Below are 22,341 nucleotides of genomic sequence, written 5' to 3'. Positions count from 1 at the left end.
TAGATCACAGACTGAATATGAGTCAACAGTGTGATGCAGCAGCAAAAAAGGCAAATGCAATTCTAGGATGTATTAACAGAAGCATACAGTCTAGATCACGCGAAGTCATTATTTCCCTCTACTCCTCTTTGGTCAGACCTCATCTGGAATATTGTGTCCAGTTTTGGGCACCACATTTTAAAAAAGACATCAACAAACTGGAGCAAGTTCAGAAAAGAGCGACCAGAATGGTGACCGGTCTGCAAACCTGTCTTATGAGAAAAGGTTGCAGGATTTGGGAATGTTTAGTTTGCAAAAGAGATGACTGAGAGGAGACTTAATAGCTGTCTACAAATATCTAATGGGCTGTCACATTGAAGAAGGATCATCTTTATTCTCATTTGCACAAGGAAAGACTAGAAGTAATGGGATGAAACTGAATGGGAGGAGACACAGATTAGATATTAGAAAAAACTTTTTTGACAGTTAGAGTGATCAATGAGTGGAACAGGCTGCCACGAGAAGTGGTGAGTTCTCCTTCAATGGAAGTCTTCAAACAGAGGCTGGACAGACATCTGACTGGGATGATTTAGCGAATCCTGCTTTGAGCAGGGGGTTAGACCAGATGGCCCAGGAGGTCCCTTCCAACTCTACGATTCTATGATTCTATGATTCTAATGTCGTTGGTGATTTGTTTCTCTGTAGAAAACTTTGCCAGCTTGATATTTTTTTTTACATTTCTTATTTAGATCTTTATACTCCTGAAATGCTATTTCAGTATTCTTGGCTTTCAAGATTTTGAATGCCCTTTATTTTTATCTTATTAAACTTTGCATTGTCCTGTTCATACATAATGGTTTCATTTTATTCCTTGACATTTTATTACCAGAGGGTTTAAGTTTTTGGAAGGATTCTAGTAGTATTTACTTAAAAATGGACCATTTATATTTGGTATCCCCAGGTACCATGATGTTGTCCCAGCCTATACGATTAAGCTCTTCCCTTAATTTGTTAAAATCAGCTTTCTTAAAGTTCCAGGTTTTGGCATTTCCCCTTTAGAATGTTTGATTGAAAATTACATTGAAACTTACCATGTTATGGTCACTGCTTCCCAAATGCTCCCTGACCTGTAGATCAGAAATTGTATCTGGTCTATTTGACAGAACCAGATCTAGCAGATTACCTCCCCTGTTCAGTACATCTACCAGCTGAGAGAGGTAATTGTCCTGAACTGTGGATAAGTAATTGCAGTTTTTATCACAACCAGAAGATTCTAAGTCCCATTGAATGTCTGGATAGTTAAAATCCCCCATCATAAGAACCCTGTTACTGTTTGCTGTCTTTTAAATTTGTTGCAGCATTTCATCCTCTACCTGTTTAGCTATATTAGGAGGCTTGTAGCAAACTCCAATTAGCAGCTTGCTATTTTTACCATCCCCATGTACATTTACCCATAGTGACTCTACATTGATGCAACTCCCCCCAATGTCTTCATTGAGCACAGGTTTTAGTGTGGATTTTACAAAGATGCACACCCCTCCACCATTTTTTTTTTTAATCTTTCCTGTCCTTTCTAAATGTAGTGTACCTCTCTATATTTGTTACCCAGTCATGGCTCTTGTCAAGCCATATTTTTGTAATGCCCACCACATCGTATTCTGTGACTGTCATAAAAGTCTCCAGTTCATCCATTTTGTTTGCTAGATTTTTTGCATTTGCCAGCAGACATTTAATATTATTAGCACATTTGTTACTCCTCTTCAGTTTCCTGCTTTCCTTACATATCCCAGACCCCCCTAAATTCTCATTTACCCCTACTGTCTCCCTCTCTCTGCCTACTCTATCCATCCCCTTATAAGAACAACTACTCTCCCTCCCCCAGATCCTAGTTAAAAAGCTTCTCTGTTGTGAGTTCATTTTCCCCTTCACCATTGAGGTCTGATGAACTCCCTCTTCTGGTGAAGGAAGGTAGTGAGGCTGATTACAAAGCACCTGAGCAGAATGATGATGACTGGGTGACTGGGATTGCTGACTGGATATAAGGTAGCCGACGCCCTTCTTCCTTGCGGGTGATTACTCTGAGGGATTCTTGGAGACCAGTCTGATTCCTGCTCCTCAAAAGCTAAGTTTTCTGCTCTACTTTTTGCATTTGTGTTTTGGTTTTGTTTTGCCTTGTTTTTCTGGATTTCTGCCTTTCCCAGCTGGGTGAGCTGAATTCCTTTTTGCTCTGTCTTCAGATAATACCTGAGTACTGATATAGTCTTTTTGTAGCCTAGCGTCTTCAGGGCTTTTTTCCCTATCAGTCTGTTGGCTCTTGTTTTTGAGAGGGTTTTGGCGGATTGCAGACAGCAGCTTTTCTATTCTGTCCTATTTAGTTAGCTTGGGCCCCATCATTTGCTCAGCCTATCTTTCATCTTGCTTCACCGTCATTATATGTTGGGGGCTGCCTATTGCTTTGGGGCCTGTTCTGGGGCAGTTTAGATTTCCCTTTCTGTCTTTAGGCTATGTAGTTCTCCGGCTGTGATCGAGGGGTCTAGGGCACCGTAGCAACCCCCCACGGCTACTGCTAGTTGTTGTTAGGTTCAGGGGTCTGCAATTCGATATCTGCCAACTTCTCTGGTTTTCTGGACTTAGCTAGTATTTCTGTTTTTGCCTCCTACGGTGACTCATTCATAACACTTCTCCATCCATCTTACAATTTTTTCCACAAGCACAGCTGCACCCTCCACATTGAGATGCAGCCTGTCCCTAGCGTAGAACCTGTAGCCAACAAAGAAATCGGCCCATTTCTCCAGGAACCAACCCTTCCTTCCTGAACCAATTTCTAAGTCACTTATTTATCTCCCTAAACTCTCGCTGTCTATCTAGTGACGCTCATGGATAGCAATCTGTCTATCCAATCTGCAATATGTCGAACCCGAGCACCCAGCAGGCAACACACTGTTCGGCATTCACGGTAATACCGGGATCACCAGTGATATTATACACAGGACCTCTGTATATAGTGTCCGTGTACAGGTAATACAGTGATCATCGGTGACATTAAACACAGGAGCTCTGTATATAGTGTCCGTGTACAGGTAATACAGTGATCATCGATGACATCATACACAGGAGCTCTGTATACAATGCATAGTGTACAAGTAATATAGTGATCACTGGTGACATTATACACAGGAGCTCTGTATATAGTTTATAGTGTTTAGGTAATACAGTGATCACCAGTGACATTATACAGAGAAGCTCTGAATATAGTGTCAGTGTACAGGTAATGCAGTGATCACCAGTGACATTATACACAGGAGCTCTGTAAATAGTGTAAGTGTACAGGTAATACAGTGATCACTGGTGACATTATGCACAAAAGCTCTGTATAGTGTCCGTGTACAGGTAATACAGTGATCAATGGTGGCATTATACACAGGAGCTCTGTATATAGTGTCAGTGTACAGGTAATACAGGGATCATCAGTGACATTATACACATGAGCTCTGTATATGGGTCGCCCTCCCAGGGCTGGCGGGGTGCTCGGAGCCGGGCCCAATGGTTTCAATGGGAGATGTCACGGCAGCTGTGACCCGGTCCGTGGCCCTGGGCGCCCATTGTAACAGGGGTTGAGTGATTGAATAAAGTTTATGAGTGAATGATTCGTGACGCCACCTGTGGTGTTCAGCAATGAAGGTGTTAAGCCGACGCTGCAGACAGATCCTCTGGGACAGATGGTGTGGTGCAGCAATGATGGTGTGGCCCTCCACAGGTAGGGCAGTGGTCCCAGGGCAGTGTAGGTGAGGAGATAGGGGAGAGACGTGGATGGTGCAGTGTCAGGCCCAAAGATGTAGCAGTGCTGAGTGTGTTGGTGCAGGAATAAGCGGAGGACACCAGGGCATGTAGATCCAAAGCTTTACTCACAGTCTGTGATAGTACAGGTGCCCGCATCCATGCTGAGTCCTCGAGGTCAGGAGTTCAGTCAACCTCCAGGCAAGATGAAGAAGATGAAGCACTCCTTTCCAACACTCCGCCAACATATGCCTTTTCTGAACGTCTCCCTTTTGCGCCTATAGTGAAGTACTCACAGTACTGAGTTACACTGGAGTTCCTCCTGTCAGATGTTCTTATGAACTCTACTTGTACGGCAGATAGCTGTAGCCTGCTTTGGGGTCTCCTTGCTACCTAGTCCCGGCCACTAACGTGGCTGTTGTGCCCCCAAGTCTTGTGTGGGAATAAAGTGGTGACAGCTTCTATTCCTCCGGTGTCTGCTGCAGGACCATTAGTATCCATACAACCTTGGGGGCTGGACCCCGGCCTTGCGCTGTGAACTTGGGAAGGGTTCTGCTCTAACCGTGATCCCTAGTCCTCCTCTCCTCATGTTCTGTACTAATCCTTCTTTCTTACGGAGACAGTCAGGCTTTCCATCAATGTCCCTTTCCTGTGCCAGCGGACCCAGGTCACTGAGGTCGACTGCAGCACTTCCTTCATCCATCCCACTCAGGGTATCCTCTCTCCTCTACTGACTCTGTCAGACTGACTAAATCCTAAACTCTTCCCACTCTTTTGGTGCTAGCTAAACTCCACCCGCCTCCCAGCACGCTTCGTGTTCCAAGCAGGGAGCCACCAAAGAGTGCTTTGCTACACTACTGTGTTGTGTGGGATGCAGGTGTTGGAGCGTGGTCAGATGTCTCCACCTTACCTGGATGGTGGGGTACCACACCTCAGGAGGAGGTGCAGTACCTCTGTGGCGACTGAACCCTCAGGGGCGCCACATACCCCCCCGTTAAACACAGCACGCCCGCGGGCTGCAAGTGAAACAAAGTTAGACAAAACATAAGGAACATACAAAAATTTTGAATGCTTAATAAACAATTCTTATCTAAACTTCCCAATGTGGGAGGCACTGATTCTTGAACGTTACCAACAATTTTAACTAACTATCTATGTCTTAATATAGTATCTAATTCAAAAGTGCTATTAGCAGTAAACTCACTACCAATTCAAGTATCATCATCAACACATTTCTTTATCACATTTTCTTTTCTTTCACATTTTCTAGACTCTAAGTGACAACCGCTGACGCCTGGTTCGTCACCTGCAATTTTTAAATCTTTATTCAAATTTTTACATCTTTATTCAAACAGGAGCATGAGTCTAAACTCTGTAAAGCATCCACTATCAATCAGATTTCTAAATCTCACTACTAACTATAAAATCTGTTCTATCAAAAGTGCTAAACATTATGGCTAAGTGCAATTATGTAGAGTAGACACTGGTCCTGCCAAGTTGCCTTGAAATGTCCTTATTCTAAGAGCAAAACGACAATTCTTGAGGTAGTCCTTATTCTTTAAAGGGCTATGTAAAACCAAGAGAAGGCACCTAAAGAGGTGCAACTATATACTGTACATAACAGTTCTTGATCATTCAGCGTCAATGATCTCTACAGTTCAAATTTAAAGGCTGCCAACAAAACTGGGCAAACTGGAGAAAACTGTAAAAACATGATGAACAAAACAAAAATAACGAAAAAGGCACAAAGGTGCGAATACCCTCCAGTAACAGTTAGTTATTTTACATTTTAGTGTTGGTGGTCTCCTCCTGGGGTGGTGGAAGCGGGTTGCTTGTGCTGCTTCCAGGGGAGAACTTCTGGACATCCTCTTCCTGCTTGTGGGCTGACATAAGAGGTGGTGGCAGCTGGTGGAATTGCTGCCTGAGGTACAGCAGGTGTAACAAACTTGTACCATAGGGTGGTTAACAGGAGTGGATGTAGCCTGCCTGACCTTGGCAGGTGTGATCACTACGGTGGGAGGTATTCCTGCCAGGGGAACATAAGCCTTCTCTTTCTTGTAGGCTGCAATGAAATTTTCTGGTATGCGGCGTATGTTCATGGCGTACCAGCCACCTAGTCCCTCATGCCGGGTGAACGTGACATACTCTCCCGGTTTCAGGTCTCTGGCCGGGTGCTCCCTCCGGAGGTGATATTCCACATCCCTCCTGCTGAAGAAAAGGACAAAAATCCTCTGGGGGTCTGAGATAAAGCCAAACCCCCGTTCCTGGTAGACATTAAGAACCTGACCCCATCCTGCTGGGTCCCGGGGACCATAGTGACCGGCACGGACCCTTTCTTTCCGGTCTATGTCAGAGCCCAGCACTGCCAGTCTCCGCTGTTACCGTTCCCTCTGCTTGGCTGCCAGCTGGCGGATAGTCTTTTGGCATCTGGCCTCCATCTCCTCCTCCTCCCGGGACCAGCCTCTGCCCACAGTAGACAAGGGCACCACTGCCAGGGGTTCAGGTGTTCCTCCCAGGGACTAGAATCCCGGTCCCAGACTAGGTCCAGCACTACCTGCCCAGACGTCGTAGCAGCCGGGCACCCCAATGTCTTCCCAGCTGTAGGGGCAGTAGACGTACCTAGGGGCTTCTGGCGATGCTCTGGCTCCGGTGCAGGTTTGGGACGGCAGCTAATGGCGAGAACATCCACCGGGATAGTCCGGTCAACTGTCGGAGGTGGCGGTGGAGCAGATGGTGGCTCCGGGTCTGCAGGGGTCTCCAGTGGGACCTGCGCAGCCACTTCAGGTCCAGGCAGGAACTCATCTTCCCTCGCTCTGGCTCCCAGGTCCTCAGAGAACCCCTCCTGACAGGCCGCGCTCAGCGGCGGTTGTAGCGTGCAGATGGCGACAGGCGCTGCCGGCGGCATTGCAGCGGCCGTAAGTTCCACAGGTACTGCCTGGGGGAGATCCTGTGCAACAGCGACAGGTACCGCGGGTGAAGGTACCGGTGATATAGCAGCGACAGCGGGTACCAATGGTAAGGGTACCGGGGACAGAGGTACCGATAGTGTAGGCCCCTCCTGGGCTTGCTGCCTGTTGATCATCCAGAGCGCCTCTTGCCTCAGCCGCAGACGATTTGTCAGCTGGGTGATTTTGTCCTCCTGCTGCTGGCGGTCCATTTTGGAAGTCAGATCGGAGCCTTCAGCTACTGCGCCTGGGAAGTTCAGCTCAACCTTCTTACGCTCTTCGGGCCTCCTTCCTTCTTCATGGCGTTCTGGTGTTCTTCCTCCTTTCTGGACTCTTTTCCCGCCACCGTTTCTCGCTCCTCCTTCTGGGGGTGGTGTCTTCTTCCTACTCCTCCATACCAAGCCAGTATATGAACCCCTCGGGGGGTGGGCCATGTTGCGGTTGCATAGAAGTTCAGGCAGGGGAGGCCCAGGACTGTTAGCGGTCTTTTCTTAGGACCACCCATATTGTCACGCCCTTCTTCACCGCAGCGGCGGCCATTTTTAGAGTCCATTTTACAGTCTATCAATTTGGTTATTCTGCACATACTCAGCAATGTTTAAGTCCAATAAATCCTTGGCACACAGATCCCGGTGGCACCGGGCTTCGGCATCCTGTTCGTGACGCCAAGTTGGGTCGTCGTCCCAGGGCTGGCGGGGTACTCAGAGCCGGGCCTGATGGTGTCAATGGGAGTTGTCATGGCAGCTGTGACCCGGTCCGTGGCCCTGGGCACCCATTGTAACAGGGGTTGAGTGATTGAATAAAGTTTATGAGTGAATGATTCGTGACGCCACCTGTGGTGTTCGACAATGAAGGTGTTAAGCTGACGCTGCAGACAGATCCTCTGGGACAGATGGTGTGGTGCAGCAATGATGGAGTGGCCCTCCACAGGTAGGGCAGTGGTCCCAGGGCAGTGTAGGTGAGGAGATAGGGGAGAGACGTGGATGGTGCAGTGTCAGGCCCAAAGATGTAGCAGTGCTGAGTGTTGGTGCAGGAATAAGCGGAGGACACCAGGGCATGTAGTTTCAAAGCTTTACTCACAGTCTGTGATGGTACAGGTGCTCGCATCCATGCCGTGTCCTCCAGGTCAGGAGCTCAGTCAACCTCCAGGCAAGATGAAGCACTCCTTTCCAACACTCCGCCAACATATAACACTCCGCCAACATATGCCTTTTCTGAACGTCTCCCTTTTGCGCCTCACAGTACTGAGTTAAACTGGAGTTCCTCCTGTCAGATGTTCCTATGAACTCTACTTGTACGGCAGACAGCTGTAGCCTGCTTCGGGGACTCCTTGCTACCTAGTCCCGGCTCACTCACGTGGCTGTTGTGCCCCCAAGTCTTGTGTGGGAATAAAGTGGTGACAACTTCTATTCCTCAGGTGTCTGCTGCAGGACCATTAGTATCCATACAACCTCGGGAACCAGACCCCGGCCTTGCACTGTGAACTTGGGAAGGGTTCTGCTCTAACCCTGATCCCTAGTCCTCCTCTCCTCACGTTCTGTACTAATCCTTCTTTCTTATGGAGAGAGTCAGGCTTTCTATCAATGTTCCTTTCCTGAGCCAGCGGACCCAGGTCACTGAGGTCGGCTGCAGCACTTCCTTGATCCATCCCACTCAGGGGATCCTCTCTCCTCCACTGACTCTGTCAGACTGACTAAATCCTAAACTCTTCCCGCTCTTTTGGTGCTAACTAAACTCCACCCGCCTCCCAGCACGCTTCGTGTTCCAAGCAGGGAGCCACCAAAGAGTGCTTTGCTACACTACTGTGTTGTGTGGGATGCAGGTGTTGGAGCGTGGTCAGGTGTCTCCACCTTACCTGGATGGTGGGGTACCACACCTCAGGAGGAGGTGCAGTACCTCTGTGGTGACTGAACCCTCAGGTGCGCCACATATACAGTGTCAGTGTAGAGATTATACAGTTATCACTGGTGACATTATACACAGGAGCTCTGTATATAGTGTTCAAGTATAGGTAATACAGTGATCACCAGTGACATTATATACATGAGATTTGTATATAGTGCATAGTGTACAGATAATATAGTGACCACTGGTGACATTATACACAGGAGTTCTGTATATAGTGTCCGTGTACAGGTAATACAGTGATACAGTAATACAGTGATCACCGGTGACATTATACACAGGAGCTATGTACATAGTGTATAGTGTTTAGGTAATACAGTGATCACTGGTGACATTATACACAGGAGCTCTGTATATAGAATATAGTGTTTAGGTAATACAGTGATCACTAGTGACATTATACACAGGACCTCTGTATGTAGTATACTGTACAGTGTATAGTGTCAGTGTACAGGTAAAACACTGACTCACCAGTGACGTATCTAGCTAAAGTTCTTTATCTTTGCTTTTCTTTTTAATCCAGCGCAGACTGTCATTAGGGATGAGCGAGCATAATCATGGGTATTCGGTACTCGGCGAGTAGTGAAGTACTCACGGTACGCGGAACATAGTGAGTATTTCACTATTCGCCTCGCACTACTCGGATCTCCCTCCCAGCATTTGCCAATCACAGTAATGCCGCAGCCTTCTTGGTTGTGGGCGGCATTACTATGATTGGCTGGCCGCCCAGCATCATACAAGAGTCATAGGCTATGACTCATAGCCTATGAGTCATGGCCTGGCTCTATATAAGCCCTGCCACCTCCATGTTCTGCACATTGCATGCAGAACACAGCTAGTGTAGGGAGAGTGTGAGCAGCTGCTGGGGAGAGTTGTGTTTGTTTGTGCATATCATCCAGAAATCCTCTGTAAAACACAAAAGCTCTTTTTAGAGCTGAAAGTATAAGTTCAGGGACTGAGTAGTGACAGTTTTCCCAGCTATTCTTGGGGTCACATTTACCCCTGCAGGGCAGATTTTTTGTCCTGTTGCAGTGCTGTGTTCACAGCGAATAGGACGCACAACTACCGCTGTCTTGTGTGGTGACTGGAGTGCGTAATCTCACCTTAAACCTCAGGGCAATTTTTTAGTGTCCGCACCGCTGTCTTGTGCGGTTACTGAGGTGTGTAATAATCTCTCCTTAAACCTCAGGGCAATTTTTTTTGTGCTGTTGTGGTGCTGTTTGTAAAACACAAAGCAGTACTAGGATATAGTACTACCTTACACAAAGCACTAACTGCTCCTTGTTCCCCAATATCTGCATCTGAACATCTGCAACTATGGCAGAAAAGTCCAACATTCCTAAAAAGGCTGTTATGAAGGGACAGGGACGTGGACAAGGGGGTTGTCATTGGTGCCCAACAAGGCACAGAGTCTGGGAGACCGAAGAAGGTTGATGCATCTAGGTTCCTGGCAAAATTTCCCAGTCTGGAACATAAACGGGTCTGGAAGCCAGAAGAACAAGAGCAGATACTGTCTTGGATGGCTGATAAGGCCTCAAGGAAATGTTCTAGTAGCACCCAATCGTCCATGACAAAACAGTCTACTGTGCATACAGAGAACGCTGGGTCATCCTATTCTCAACCTGTTCCTTGTTCATCACTCGGTCAGGAGTCACAGGAAACATTTGACCCCAACCTTGGCCGCTCCGAGGATCTGTTTAATCCATTTTGTTGCCTCAGGCCTCTCACCTCGCGATATTGAAGAGGAGCGTGAGGAGGTATCGTCTGTAAATGATGGCCAAATATTTGAAACCCCACGGCCAGAAGAAAGCCAATTTCATCCACGTGATATACCGGGTGAAGAGGTGGAGGCTGATGGTGATGACACACAGTTGCCATTTGGCCAGTTGCCAAAATCAGCACGGAAGGAGGATGACATGGACAACGAGGTGGTCAATGATGAGACCACCGATCCGACCTGGACCGTTGGCATGCATTACCAGCACGGCAGCACAGAGGAAGAAGGTGAATACGTAGCACCAACAAAGGCACCAAGGGCTTCTGGTTTGAGCAGAATGCGAAGTATGTCAACTGTTGCCAAAAGCAATCCCTCTGTGCCCAAAGTCAAGGCAAGGGTGCGTTCAGCCGCTGTCTGGAAAATTTTTTCGGATAGTCCTTCTGAACCAATTGTTGTCATCTGTAGCATAGAAAACATGTATTTGGAAGTTGCCTTGCTACACTCATCAGGAGTGCTTTAAACTAGAACAATGTGGGAAGGGAAGCAAAAGGCCAGAAAAAGCCATACACCTGACAAATGCTATTGAGGATTCTGCTATTAGAAGTGGAAGGAAAGAACAAAGACAAAAGAATCTAAATAATAAAAATATTGGAGAAAGAGAAACCAATCACAAACTAAAATGTTTCTATGCTAATGCACAAAGCATGGGCAACAAACAAGGAGAATTGGAACTACTAACACAGGAAAAGAAATATGATGTCACTGGAATCACTGAAACTTGGTGGGACTACACACATGATTGGAATACAAGGCTAGAAGGATACAACTTATTTGCAAGAAACAGACTTGATAAACAAGGAGGAGGTGTCACATTGTATGTTAGAAACGCGTATATCTGCACAGAGATTGAAGCTTCAGAGACTGGGAGTTCTGTGGAAACTGTTTGGGTAAGAATACAAGGACAGAACAATGGAAAGGACACCATTGTAGGCATTTACTACAGGCCGCCTGTGCAAGCTGAAGATATGGATGAACTCTTTATGCATCAAATGGCCAAGTTCTCCAAAAAATATGACATAGTTGTCATGGGAGATTTCAACTACCCAGACATTTGTTGGGAATCTCTCTCAGGCAAAACTAACAGGTCAAGGAAATTCTTATCCTCTCTTGCTGACAACTTTATCTTCCAAAAGGTAGGGGAGAAAATAAGGGGAACTGCTACCTTGGATCTAATCCTTATAAACAGGGAGGAAATGGTTGAGGAGGTAAAAGTGGCTGGGACCCTAGGAGGTAGCGACCATACTATTTTAGAGTTTTGGATAACTAGAGGAGGAAGACCTGTGAAGGCAGATTTTAAGGTACTCAGAAAGAGAATTGGAGGGATCCAATGGCTGGATATTCTTAAAGACAAAAATGTACAGGAAGGATGGGAAATCTTGAAAAATGAAATTCTCAAAGCACAATTATTAACAATTCCAAAAAGAGGGAAGAATAGGAAGCATTTAAGGAAACCAGGATGGATGAACACAGAACTTAAGCACATGCTAAAAAGGAAGAAAGAAATGTTTATAAAATGGAAAGAGGGAGGCATATCTAAAGAAGAATATAATGCTGTCTGCAGAACCTGCAGGACACAAATCAGATTACTAAAGCTGACAATGAATTGAGGCTTGCAAGAGACATCAAAAGCAATAATAAAGGATTTTGGGGATATGTCAAAAGTAAAAGAAAAGTCAAAGATACTATAGGATTTTTACAGGATGAAAATGAAGAAATGGTAAGCCAGGATGTTGAGAAGGCTGAACTTTTAAATTCCTATTTTGCATCTGTTTTCTCTCAGAAAGGAAATGTAACATCAACTGTTCTTCACTGCCCTATTAAGGGAATAGAAGAATCCAGGATATCTATAAACAGAAAGAAAGTGAGGAAACACTTAGCTAACCTAAATGAATTCAAGTATCCAGGTCCAGCTGAATTACACCCCAGAGTACTGAAGGAGATAGCAGTAGAAATTTTTGAACCGATCTCCATAATCTTTGAAAATTCTTGGAGAACAGGAGAAGTCCCAGAAGACTGGAGAACAGCAAATGTTGTTCCTATCTTCAAAAAGGGGAAGAAGGTGGACCCAGGCAACTATAGGCCGGTGAGTCTGACTTCTATACCAGGAAAGATCTTTGAACACATTATTAAACAACATGTGTGTAAGTACCTAGATAAGAATGAAGTGATTAAACAGAGTCAGCATGGATTTGTAACTAATAAGTCATGTCAGACTAACTTAATTTCCTTCTATGACAGAATCACTGATTGGGTTGATCAGGGAAATGCTGTAGATATAGTATATCTTGACTTCAGCAATGCATTTGACAAAGTATCTCACACAATCCTTATTGAAAAATGACTGAATATGGAATGGACAAGGCAACTATTAGGTAGATTCATAACTGGCTTAGTGATCGGACCAAAAGAGTGGTCGTAAATGGCTGCACATCCAGTTGGAAGAATGTCTCAAGTGGGGTACCACAGGGCTCTGTCCTGGGCCCTGTATTGTTCAACATCTTTATCAGCAATTTAGATGAAGGAATTGAATGTAAACTGATTAAATTTGCTGATGACACAAAGCTAGGAGGGATAGCTAATACTAGAGAAGAGAAAGAGAGGATTCAAAAAGATATAAATAAACTGAAGCAGTGGGCAGAAACTAACAGAATGTTTTTTAACAGGGAAAAATGCAAAGTACTACATCTGGGCAATAAAAATGAAAAAAGCATATACAGAATGGGAGGAATAGGGCTAAGCAACAGCACATGTGAAAAAGACTTGGGTATACTAATAGATCACAGACTGAATATGAGTCAACAGTGTGATGCAGCAGCAAAAAAGGCAAATGCAATTCTAGGATGTATTAACAGAAGCATACAGTCTAGATCACATGAAGTCATTATTGCCCTCTTCTCCTCTTTGGTCAGACCTCATCTGGAATACTGTGTCCAGTTTTGGGCACCACATTTTAAAAAAGACATCAACAAACTGGAGCAAGTTCAGAAAAGAGCGACCAGAATGGTGACCGGTCTGCAAACCCTGTCTTATGAGGAAAGGTTGCAGGATTTGGGAATGTTTAGCTTGCAAAAGAGAAGACTGAGAGGAGACTTAATAGCTGTCTACAAATATCTCAAGAGCTGTCACATTGAAGAAGGATCATCTTTATTCTCATTTGCACAAGGAAAGACTAGAAGCAATGGGATGAAACTGAATGGGAGGAGACACAGATTAGATATTAGAAAAAACTTTTTGATAGTTAGAGTGATCAATGAGTGGAACAGACTGCCACGAGAGGTGGTGAGTTCTCCTTCAATAGAAGTCATCAAACAGAGTCTGGACAGACATCTGTCTGGGATGATTTAGCAAATCCTGCTTTGAGCAGGGGGTTGGACCAGATGGCCCAGGAGGTCCCTTCCAACTCTACGATTCTATAATGATTCTGTGATGATTCTATGATGATCTTCCATACGAAGCTGAGCAGAGGACAGGGCAAGGCAAGCAAAGCACCAACCAGCATGGGGAAACACATGGCAGCCAAGCACCCTAGTCGGTGGGCTGAACAACAGAGTCTGCAGGTCAAACCACTGCCATGTCGCCTGTGATACGCCCTTTCCAATCTGCTGGGCAGGAAGCAGGTGATCATCATACCTCTTGCTCACAAACTGCGGTTGCACAGACACAGGACACAACAAGCTCATCCACTTGTTTGTCCCAGGAAAGCGTCCAATTGTCCATGCCCCAGATGTATGAAAGTATGCGTAAATACCAAGCCACGCACCCACAAGCACAAATACTGAACGCGCACATTGCCAAGTTGCTAGCCATGGAGATGTTGCCGTTTAGGCTTGTGGGGACACAGTATTTCTGTGATGTTTTGGTTGTGGCTGCCCCATGATACTCGGTTCCCAGCCGGCCTATTTTTCCCGGTGTGCCTTTCCCGCGATACACCAGCACATCTTAAGCAATCTAAAGCGTGCTCTCACCAACGTCGTAACTGGGAAGGTAACATAGTAACATAGTTATTAAGGTTGAAGGGAGACTTTAATTCCATCTAGTTCAACCCATATCCTATCCTAACTTGCCCTAACATGTTGATCCAGAGGAAGGCAAAAAAAACCCATGTGGCAAAGAGTAAGCTTCACATTGGGGAAAAAAATTCCTTCCCGACTCCACATACGGCAATCAGACTAGCTCCCTGGATCAATGCAATATTAAGGAAACTAGTGTATATACCCTGTAATATTATACTTTTCAAGAAAGGCATCCAGTCCCCTCTTAAATTTTATTAGGGAATCACTCATTACAACTAGAGTTGAGCGACTTTTGGTTTTTTAGGGTCGCGTTTCGTTTCGTGAAACCCGACTTTTCCAAAAGTCGGGTCGAGCAAGATCGTCCGATTATAGGGAAAAGTCGGGGTCGTCCCGAAACACGAAACCCAATGTAAGTCAATGGGGATTAAAAGTCGGCAGTGAGAGGAGGACAGGAAACACACCTACAGTGCCCATTTGAATGCCAAAAGCATCAATTCTTCTTTCTTAAGCTTGTCAACCTTAATTAAATTCATAATACAAGTTACGCACTGAAAAATGGGGGTTATTTGGCTAAAGTTGTGGGGGGGGAGGGCTGGCTGCAGGTTTTCATGTGCCCTGGGCGAAAGAGCGCCCCTTTAACACATACCACAACTCATGATGCTCCGATACGGCAGAGAAATAGCGGTATAGTACAATGAAAAATACCTCACTTTTTACATCTCATGACGAGGCCCATCTATTTCTCCATACAGAATCATTGGTCCCATATAATGTTTGAAACAGTATATGATGAGCTCCACATAATGCTACAGTATATGTTGGTCCCCATGGATGAAGCTCCACTGTCTTATGGGCCCAAATAATGCTCCAAACATAATGGGCCCCATTTCTAATGCTCTAGTGTATAATGGGCCCTGTAAATGCTGCTCCAGTGTCTGATGTCCACCTTTGGAATGTTCCAGTGTATGGTGGGCCCCATCTATCATTCTCCAGAGTATAGTGCTCCCCAAAAATTGCTGTCCCAACATTGAAAACAATCAAATAAGTCTCCTCGCTAGGGAATCCCTGTACTTGTCTGGACAGGTGCTGTAGCTTGCTTAACAGCTCGCCAGCCGTTCTCACGCCCAGTATGGATTACACGTGATTGCACAAAGGTGAGAAAGGGTACCGTATCCCCAGATAACATGTATGGATAGCGTACACATTCAAAATATATGTCTCAGGAGGCAGGCTCAGACGGTGTTAGGCCCAGTATGGATTGCACGTGATTGCACAAAGGTTAGAAAGGGTACCATATCCCCGGATAACATGTATGGATAGCGTACACATTCAAAATATATGTCTATACAGCATGAGGCAGGCTCAGACGGTGTTAGGCCCAGTATGGATTGCACGTGATTGCACAAAGGTTAGAAAGGGTACCATATCCCCGGATAACATGTATGGATAGCGTACACATTCAAAATATATGTCTATACAGCATGAGGCAGGCTCAGACGATGTTAGGCCCAGTATGGATTGCACGTGATTGCACAAAGGTTAGAAAGGGTACCGTTTCCCCGGATAACATGTATGGATAGCGTACACATTCAAAATATATGTCTCAGGAGGCAGGCTCAGACGGTGTCAGGCACAGTATGGATTGCACGTGATTGCATAAAGGTTAGAAAGGGTACCGTATCCCTGGATAACATGTATGGATAGCGTACACATTCAAAATATATGTCTATACAGCATGAGGCAGGCTCAGACGGTGTTAGGCCCAGTATGGATTGCACGTGATTGCACAAAGGTTAGAAAGGGTACCGTATCCCCGGATAACATGTATGGATAGCGTACACATTCAAAATATATGTCTCAGGAGGCAGGCTCAGACGGTGTCAGGCACAGTATGGATTGCACGTGATTGCATAAAGGTTAGAAAGGGTACCGTATCCCTGGATAACATGTATGGATAGCGTACACATTCAAAATATATGTCTATACAGCATGAGGCAGGCTCAGACGGTGTTAGGCCCAGTATGGATTGCACGTGATTGCACAAAGGTTAGAAAGGGTACAGTATCCCCGGATAACATGTATGGATAGCGTACACATTCAAAATATATGTCTCAGGAGGCAGGCTCAGACGGTGTCAGGCCCAGTATGGATTGCACGTGATTGCATAAAGGTTAGAAAGGGTACCGTATCCCTGGATAACATGTATGGATAGCGTACACATTCAAAATATATGTCTATACAGCATGAGGCAGGCTCAGACGGTGTTAGGCCCAGTATGGATTGCACGTGATTGCACAAAGGTTAGAAAGGGTACCGTATCCCCGGATAACATGTATGGATAGCGTACACATTCAAAATATATGTCTATACAGCATGAGGCAGGCTCAGACGGTGTTAGGCCCAGTATGGATTGCACGTGATTGCACAAAGGTTAGAAAGGGTACCGTATCCCCGGATAACATGTATGGATAGCGTACACATTCAAAATATATGTCTATACAGCATGAGGCAGGCTCAGACGGTGTTAGGCCCAGTATGGATTGCACGTGATTGCACAAAGGTTAGAAAGGGTACCGTTTCCCGGATAACATGTATGGATAGCGTACACATTCAAAATATATGTCTCAGGAGGCAGGCTCAGACGGTGTCAGGCACAGTATGGATTGCACGTGATTGCATAAAGGTTAGAAAGGGTACCGTATCCCTGGATAACATGTATGGATAGCGTACACATTCAAAATATATGTCTATACAGCATGAGGCAGGCTCAGACGGTGTTAGGCCCAGTATGGATTGCATGTGATTGCACAAAGGTTAGAAAGGGTACCGTATCCCCGGATAACATGTATGGATAGCGTACACATTCAAAATATATGTCTATACAGCATGAGGCAGGCTCAGACGGTGTTAGGCCCAGTATGGATTGCATGTGATTGCACAAAGGTTAGAAAGGGTACCGTTTCCCCGGATAACATGTATGGATAGCGTACACATTCAAAATATATGTCTCAGGAGGCAGGCTCAGACGGTGTCAGGCACAGTATGGATTGCACGTGATTGCATAAAGGTTAGAAAGGGTACCGTATCCCTGGATAACATGTATGGATAGCGTACACATTCAAAATATATGTCTATACAGCATGAGGCAGGCTCAGACGGTGTTAGGCCCAGTATGGATTGCACGTAATTGCACAAAGGTTAGAAAGGGTACCATATCCCCGGATAACATGTATGGATAGCGTACACATTCAAAATATATGTCTCAGGAGGCAGGCTCAGACGGTGTCAGGCACAGTATGGATTTGACGGCCCAGATTACACAGCGGAGGAGCAGGGAGAGGTAAAGATTGCAAATGCTGGGGCCCTGCCCAAGCAAGGGGGGCCCACTCGTGGGCGTCGGTACTGGCACTGGGCCCCTTATAGTACAGCGGTGTGTCTGACGGCGGGTGTGCACCACCACTGTCAGAGACACTTGATTGCACTATGAGGGACCCTGTGCCAGTGCCCGTGCCCAAGAGTCGGCCTACCCACCTGTCCAGGGCAACGGCACTCGCACGGTGTCGTGCGCTAGGTGGTGACCCCGGCCATGGGGGGGGAGGCAGCACAGTTAGGGAGTTTTAGAAAGTGGCATATGTTGATGTTGGACATTCAGCTGATGCAAAAGGCGAAATAGGTGAAGTACCAGGAAGAGGTGGACCAAAGCAAGCCATTTTTCTGTCACCCTATGTGTCATCAGGGGAAGGTGGGACAAAATCCTTGGAAACCCATGCGTGGTTCATTTTAATGAAGGTTAGATCATCCACATTTTGGGTTGACAGACGGGTCCTTTTTTCTGTCAGGATTGATCCAGCTGCACTGAAGACTCTTTCCGATAGCACACTTGCAGCTGGGCAAGCGAGCTCCTGTAAGGCATATTGGGCCAATTCAGGCCAGGTGTCCAGTTTAGCGGCCCAATAGTCAAAGGGGAATGACCTGTGTGGGAGAACATCGATATGGGAGGAAAAGTAGTTTGTAACCATAGTTGACAACTGCTGTCTCCTGTCACTTTCCATCGATGCAGTATTACCAGTTGTGTGAGCGGTATTTGAAAAATCAGTCCACAACATTGTCATGAAACCCCTGTCTCCAACGCCACTTCTGCTGTGTGCACCACGAACACCTCTGCCAAGCTGCCCCCGGCCCGTACGGCTCGTGTGAGAACCATCACCGCTGCTGTGTGCTGGGAATGCCTCAAGCAACCGATTTACCAGAGTTGCTTGTTTATTAGCCAATATTAGGTCAAGGTTCTCCTGTGGCATGATGTTTTGTAATTTGCCTTTATAGCGTGGATCCAGGATCCTGGCCAACCAGTAGTCGTCATCGTTCATCATTTTGGCAATGCGGGGGTCCCTTTTTAGGATCCGCAAGGCATAATCTGACATGTTGGCCAATGTTCCCGGTGTCAATGATGCACTGCGAGTGCTGGGTGGAGGAGCACTTTCTGGCAAATCCACATCCCTCCAGTCACGCACAAACCCTGTACCAGACCTTGCCACGCCAACATTTTCACTTGCCCCACGAGATGCATCCTCCTCCCCTAAGTAATCATCCCCATCATCATCCTCCTCCTCCTCTTCTTCCTCCACCTCGTCCAGGAGAGGTCCCTGAGCAGACAATGGCTGAATGTCATCAAGGATTCCCTCCTCCTCTTCCTCATCAACATTGGCTGCAGACGCCTGCTCCTTAAGGTGCGTCAAAGTTTGCATGAGCAGACGCATAAGTGGGATGCTCATGCTTAGGATGGCGTCGTCTGCGCTTACCAGCCGTGTGCATTCCTCAAAACACTGAAGGACTTTACAGAGGTCTTTCAGCTTCGACCACTGCACACCTGTCAACTCCATGTCTGCTCTCAAAGTGCCTGGCCGTGTATCCTCCCACAAATGCATTATGGCCTGCCTCTGCTCGCACAGCCGCTCCACCATGTGCAGGGTGGAGTTCCACCTTGTTGCAATGTCGATAATGAGGCGGTGGTTGGGAAGGTGGAGCAATCGCTGCAGCTTCTGCATACGAATGGAGTGTACAGGCGACCGGCGGATGTGCGCGCACAGTCTTCGCACCTTCTGGAGCAGGGCTGTTAACTCCGGATAATTTTTGAGGAAGCACTGCACCACCAGGTTCAAGGTGTGAGCCAAGCAAGGTATGTGGCTGAGTTTTGAAAAGGCTATGGCTGCCACAAAATTACGGCCGTTATCACTAACTACCTTGCCTGCCTCAAGATGTACACTGCCCAGCCATGACTCAGTTTGTCGCTTCAAGTACTCGGCCAGCACCTCGGCGGTGTGTCTGTCGCCCAAACACATCATCTGCAACACAGCCTGCTGACGCTTTCCACTAGCTGCTCGATAGGGGGACACATCGTGTGCAATAGTGGCAGCTGCAGATGGAGTGCTCGTACGACTGCGCTCTGTGGACGAGCTTTCGCTTCTGGAGGAGGAGGAGGAGGAGGAGGGTCGAACGCCTACAGCCAACTGTTTCCTATACCGTGGGCTAGGCAGCACTGTCCCACCACCGCTGTCCCCTGTGGACCCTGCATCCACCACATTAACCCAGTGCGCAGTGATGGACACGTAACGGCCCTGGCCATGCCGACTGGACCATGCATCAGTTGTGAGGTGCACCTTTCTGCTCACTGACTGCTTGAGTGCATGGACAATGCGGTCTTTCACATGATGGTGGAGGGCTGGGATGGCTTTGCGAGAGAAGAAGTGGCGACTGGGTAGGTCATAGCGTGGTACTGCATAGGCCATGAGTTCGCGGAAAGCTGTGCTTTCCACCAACCGAAAGGGCATCATCTCAAACGAGATTAGTTTGGCAATGTGGGCGTTCAAACCCAGTGTACGCGGATGAGAGACTGAGTACTTTCTTGACCTACTCATAGTGTCTGGGAGGGTGAGCTGGACTTGAGAGCTGCATATGGTGGAAGTAGCGGTGGACAGGGCGGACTGAGAGAGGGTTGATGATGGTGATGGAGTTGGTGTTCTTTCTGATGGCCTAGAATCAGTCTTTCGTTGATATAACAGTGGGATTCCCTGACTGCTGTGGTCTTGCAACGACACCTCAACATTTGCTGCTGTGCTAACCGGTGGGCTTACAGTGGGGGAAACAATGTAGCGTTGCTGACTACCTTCGTTGTGATCAGTTGCACATGTGGCACTTGAGGTTTGGTGTTGTGTCCACGCTTGCAAGTGCATGCTGGTTAAATGTCTAAGCATGCAACTGGTATTCAAATTTTTCAGATTTTTCCCTCGGCTAAAGGTCTTTGCGCACTTCTTACAGATAACCTTGGCCTGATCATGAGGATTTTGGTCAAAAAAGTGCCACACTGCACTCTTCCTACTTTGGCAGACATTTTGCGGCCTAGCACGCTGTGATCTTTTGACCCTCTGGACAAGCTGTCCAGCAACTCTTTTGATGTTTGGAACCTGTCTTTGGAGTGCTCCGGGCCTGCCAGATAACAGCTGTTGCGATGTCGATGTCTGCTGTGGATGCTCCTCATCTGAGCTATTGGAAGCAGCACCCTCTTCCCCCAATGGATGCCAATCTGGTTCAACAACTGGGTCATCCATCACCTCCTCTTCTATGTCATGTGCACCTTCCTCTGTGTCACCGTGTATGGTGGTATAGTGTGCGGGAAGGGGCACCTGAGTCTCATCAGGGTCAGAATCTGGCTCTGTACACTGCGAGGACAATGTAGTGCTCTGAGTGAATGTACCAGCAGAATCATCCATCAGCGGCTGTGCATCAGTGCACTCCATGTCAGATTCATCTTGGCCTGGGTAATTCACCATTTCACTTGATAATCCAGGCATGGTATGTGAAAACAGCTCCATGGAGTAATCAGTAGTATGGCCTGCGTCATCCTTCAATCTTGGTTGGGGTGAAGGACACAAGGAAAGGTGTGGTTCATGAACATGAGCCTCCAATGACGACTCAGTGCTTTTACTTTTTACAACTGAAGAAGAGGAGGCGATAGAGCTGGAGGCGATAGAGCTGGAGGCTGAGTCAGCAATGTAAGACAAAACTTTTTCCTGATGCTCTGGCTTTAAAAGCGGTTTGCCAACTCCTAGAAAACTAAGCGTTCGAGGCCTTATGTAGCCAGACGATGACGCAGGCTCAGCACCTCCTGCATTCGGTCCTATTTTGCTCTTGCCACTACAATCAGATCCACCACCAACACCATCATTACCAGCTGCCAACCCCCGCCCAATTCCACGGCCTCTTCCACCAGCCTTCCTCATTTTTGGTAGAAATGTAGACAAAATCCAACAAACTATATAGTAATGTAAAACAAGGTACAAGGTGTCTATAGGACAGGGGAGATTTTGAATTTCTGCAGACACTTGTGGACACTGGACACTTTTGGATTGTGTGAGGCCCACTGATATCTGAGCGCTATGTGACAGGCTCGATGGCACAGCTGTGACAAAAGTGACTAGAGGATAAGGGAGATTTTGAATTTCTGCACACACTTGTGGACAGTGGACACTTTTGGATTGTGTGAGGCCCACTGATATCTGAGCGCTATGTGACAGGCTCGATGGCACAGCTGTGACAAAAGTGACTAGAGGATAAGGGAGATTTTGAATTTCTGCACACACTTGTGGACAGTGGACACTTTTGGATTGTGTGAGGCCCACTGATATCTGAGCGCTATGTGACAGGCTCGATGGCACAGCTGTGACAAAAGTGACTAGAGGATAAGGGAGATTTTGAATCTCTGCACACACTTTTGGACACTGGACACTTTTGGATTGTGTGAGGCCCACTGATATCTGAGCGCTATGTGACAGGCTCGATGGCACTGCTGTGACAAAAGTGACTAGAGGATAAGGGAGATTTTGAATCTCTGCACACACTTTTGGACACTGGACACTTTTGGATTGTGTGAGGCCCACTGATATCTGAG

Source organism: Dendrobates tinctorius, unplaced genomic scaffold, assembly GCF_039654945.1.
Source record: "Dendrobates tinctorius isolate UK_male_01 unplaced genomic scaffold, ASM3965494v1 ptg000089l, whole genome shotgun sequence".
In the NCBI taxonomy this organism is placed as follows: domain Eukaryota; kingdom Metazoa; phylum Chordata; class Amphibia; order Anura; family Dendrobatidae; genus Dendrobates; species Dendrobates tinctorius.
This window is presented reverse-complemented; position numbering follows the sequence as displayed.